Source organism: Castor canadensis, chromosome 4 (genome assembly GCF_047511655.1).
Source record: "Castor canadensis chromosome 4, mCasCan1.hap1v2, whole genome shotgun sequence".
NCBI lineage: Eukaryota > Metazoa > Chordata > Mammalia > Rodentia > Castoridae > Castor > Castor canadensis.
Genome location: NC_133389.1, coordinates 17761807 through 17766270, shown reverse-complemented (window position 1 = coordinate 17766270; position 4464 = coordinate 17761807). Strand labels below are relative to the sequence as shown.

At 38.6% G+C, this 4464-nt stretch overlaps 1 non-coding gene across 1 annotated transcript; it reads right to left on the bottom strand.

The window, feature by feature from the left end:
• Positions 1 to 322: 322 nt before the first annotated feature.
• LOC141422792 (U6 spliceosomal RNA) lies at positions 323 to 429 on the bottom strand. The gene has a single exon (XR_012447516.1). It is a non-coding gene; the product is annotated as a U6 spliceosomal RNA (small nuclear RNA).
• Between the last annotated feature and the right edge of the window lie 4035 nt (positions 430 to 4464).

Below are 4464 nucleotides of genomic sequence, written 5' to 3'. Positions count from 1 at the left end.
ATACTTCTCTTAGTTGCTGGGCTGCTGGGGTTCTATTGAGGAAGTCCTTGCCTATACCTATTAGTTCCAGAGTATTCCCTGCTCCTTCCTGTACTAACTTCAGAGTTTTGGGTCTGTTATTAAGGTCCTTGACCCATTTTGAGTTAATACTAGTACAGGGTGATGAACATGGATCTAGTTTCAGTTTTTTGCAGACGGATAGCCACTTTTCTCAACAGCATTTGTTGAAGGGCTGTCTTTTCTCCATCATATATTTTTGGTGCCCTTGTCAAAAATAAGATGGGCAAAGCTGTGTGGATTCATAGCTGGGTCCTCTATTTTAAAAAATATGGAATGCTTCATGAATTTGCGTGTCATCCTTGCGCAGGGGCCATGCTAATCTTCTCTGCATCATCCCAATTTTAGTGTATGTGCTGCCAAAGCGAGCACTCCAGCAGACAATTTTAATGCACAATTGAAATGACCTTGAGTGTACATAAGGTAATAAATCAAATTATTTTATTTTACAGCAATATATGAACTTTACCACTTAGATGTTTGATAGCTAACATAATTATACTAAGACACCTCCTTTTTATTTTTTTATTTTATTTTTTTTGAGGTTTTTTATTTTTTTTATTTTTTATTTTTTTTTCATTTTTCTTTTATTATTCATATGTGCATACAAGGCTTGGATCATTTCTCCCCCCTGCCCCCACCCCCTCCCTTACCACCCACTCCACCCCCTCCCACTCCTCCCCCTCAATACCCAGCAGAAACTATTTTGCCCTTATCTCTAATTAAGACACCTCCTTTTTAAAAAAGAATTTTCAACTTCATTATTCTTCCTTATAACATGGTCTGATGTTTTTGTTTTATTTACTTACATTTTGATAATTACATATTCAAATATATAAATTAAGTATGTTTACATTTTAAAATGCTTTACTTTTTAATAGGTAACAGAACCAAACAATTAAAATGTCCAAAAATCAAGGCTGAGCATGGTTGTACATGTGTGTAATCCTAGCTCCTTGGGATTTGATCAGGAGGGTTGTGGTTTGAGGCATGTAATAGTTGTACAGAGGTGTTTTATTGTGACATTTACATGTGTGCTTACAAATAACTTAATTAGATTTAGCCCCTCCATCATGCTCCCTCATCCCTTTCCCCCTTCTTAGATCAAGTTCAACAGTTTTTATTGTTACATTTTCATACATGTATACAAAGTACATCAACCATACTCACTCTCATTTACCCTCTCCATTTATGCTCCCCCATCCCACCAGTACCTACCCCTGAACAAGACCTGCTTCATATTCCTGTCCTTCATTTTTAGGTGTACATTGTTCAAAGGAGTTTTGCAATACAAATATATTACTCTTCAATTAGATTCACCTCCTCTATTACTTTTACCCTTTCCACCATACTCCTAACCATTCAACAGCATTCAGTGTATTTTGTTGTGCCATCTTCCTACACAGAGGTAATGCATTTTGATATTATTCACGTTCTATTATTCTCTTTTCCTCTCCCTCCTCCCCCTACTCCTCTCAAACAGTGCTGCTATAGCAAACATGGTCAATATATACATATATATTGATATGTACATACATATGCATATATACACACAGAAGTATACACACATATATATTTCTGTACATGTTTATCTTTCATATTTATTTTCCACTTACGAGAGAAAGCATGCAATCTTTGTCTTTCTGAACTTGGCTTAGTGAATATAAGTTGCTTTAGTTTCTCTTTATCACAGAAGATTTTTATTTGTCCTCCAATTATGAGTGATAGCTTTGCTGGTTAGACTAATTTAGGTTTGGAATTATTTTCTCTCAGAGCTTCATATACCTCATTCCATGCCCTCCTTGCATTTAAGGTTTCTGTTGAGAAATCTACTGTTATTCTGGTTGTTTGGCTGTTATTGGTAATTTAGCATTTCTCCCTTGACGCTTTCAATATTCTTTCCTTATTCTTGGTATTAATGTTTTAACTATAATATGCTGTGGAGAGATTCTATTAAGGTTGTGTCTATCTTTTACCTGGATGGGCATCACTTTCTCAAGATTTGGGAAGTTTTCTACTATTATTTTTTTCAATATGTTTCCCATGCCTTTGGTTTGCACCTCTTCTCCTTCAATGCCTGTGGTTTGCCACTTTAGTCTTAATGGAGTTGCAGAGTTCTTGTATATTCCATTTTTCTTCAAGCCCTGTCTTCCACTTGGTTCAGTCCACTGGAGAGGCTTTCAACTGATTTTTTTGAGGGGGAGGGTGGTAGGACTGGGGTTTGCACTGAGAGCTTCACACTTGCTGAGTAGGCACTCCTATGGGGTGAACCTTGCTTCCAGCCCTCAACTGATATTTTAAGACCTCAACTTAAGCAGCTTTTCATTTCCAGATCTCAATAGGTTTTGTTTTGTCAAACTTTCTATATCTTTATTCAATTTCTTTTTCATGCCTTGCATTGTCTTCGTTATTTCACTTAGCTCTTTATTTGTATGTTCCTTGAGTTTATTCAGTTGTTTGTTGATATCCTCTTCGAGTTCATTTGGCTGTTTATTTTCATTCTTGTTGAATTCATTTAGCTGTTTATCCATATTCTCTTTGATTTCATTGACTTGTTTTTTTCATATCTTCTTTCATCTCATTGAGCATTCTTATCATTTTTCTCTTGAGCTTGGGTAGTGAGATTTCATCCCCTTCAGTCTTCATAAAATCTGTTGTGATTGCGGACTTCTTGAAGAGTCTTAGTCCCCTGTCTTTATTTTGAGATTTTCTCATCTATAGTCAATTAGTTGTTTGGGGTTTTAGTCACTTAAAGTTTTTCCATTTATTATCTATGTTCTGTCAGGACAGATAAGTGGTTAGGTTGTTGAGCTGTATCTGATCACTGCAATAACAAAGTCAGCAATTTAGCATCAAACCAGGTATTGACATGAGGTAGAATAGCACTGGTGGTATTGTCTAAATAACCAATCACATTACATATGAAGTGGACTAGTGTTCATGTAGTTATAGTGAGGGAGGAGATAAGGAAGAGAGGGGAAGAAGGGTAAAAAGGGAGTGAAGTGTGAGGGCTGTAGTTAAACAAAATCTTAGTTTGTATAGATATACTTTAATTGTCTTGGAGAAGTGCGCTATTGTCAGGGATTACAAAAGGATGGAAAGTTAAGAGTAATATCAGAGGTAGAACAAACCTCCAGTAGGGTAGTTTGTAAATGAGAGATAGGAAAAGTGACAAAAAAAAGAAGATTAAAAAAAATAGAAACAGAAGGAGAAAAATTGGCAATGTGAGAGAGATAAACAACATAAAACAAGTTTTTTTTTTTTTAAAGTAAGTTTTTCTTATCAAGAAGAGTGGATGTCTTCTGCACCCTATCAGGACACTGGATGTTCCCCTCCAAACTCTGATCCTCAGGTTTTTGTCTGTAGTTCCCCTGTTGTGTTACTCATGTGTCCCCTCAGGGTCCTGAATTGCCCAGTTGTAACCTGAGGCAGGGGAGGGCTCTGGATTAGGGCAGCAGCTAAAGTGAGGTGGAGCAGTTCCAGGTGTGTGAGGTAGCTATTGTGTGTTGGTATGGGTTCTCTGAGCACAGTGGAGTTAGAAGTACTGCTGCTTTCAGAGCCTGTGATTTTCCCTTGTTCAGGGAATTCAACGGTTGAAGTTTTTTCCCTCCCTTTTCCCCATAGGTCTCCAGTTTAATGTTTTGTTTGGGAAGTGAGGGGTGAATAGGTCACTTGTATATATGCATGCACTGCTGGGTTGAGTGACAGGTTAAGGGCTCTAGTTAGCTGGTCAGTTCACTTGGTGCCCTCCTTGTCTTGGGCTAGAGATCAGATACTGAACTAACTAGAGTTGGCTGGCCTGCTCACCTCCCACCCCTCCTTTCAATAGAGATGCTGGGTTTAGTGGCTTTACTTACCCTCACCTACTGGGTAGGTCTGTGAGCTTTCAACCAGTTCACTTAGCCAAAGGTTTTCTTGGGGTGTGAAGGGTGAGTGAAGGGAGGTGGGGGATTAGGGGGTGGGGTCAGATTCAATTTGCTTAGCAAAACATTTCTCAGGGATTAGACGAATTTGTTTTTGCATGTTGAGCTGGCCTGTGTGGTAGCCCTCATGACTGAAACCAGCTAACTTACCTGATTGGTTTGTGGGCTGGTTTATCTGGTGTTAGTGGGGACACTGGTTGGTGGTCTGCTTCTGTCCGGTGGCTTGGGCAAAGCTTGATGATCTGCTCTTAGCCCTCAGTGCTGTTGTTTTGCAGGCAGGCTAGCCTTCATGACTGGCTTTTGCAAGAAACAATTCAGATATGGACCAAAAAATAAACAAACAAACAAAAAAACCCAAACCAAGAAAACTCAGGTAGGGGAGCAGGATGAACAGGTCAGTGTCTGCCTGTGTGCCCATGGTGGATCTGGGCTTTTAGAAGCTTAGTCAGAAGTTGATAACTCTAGTTTCAGTTTGTCATTTTTC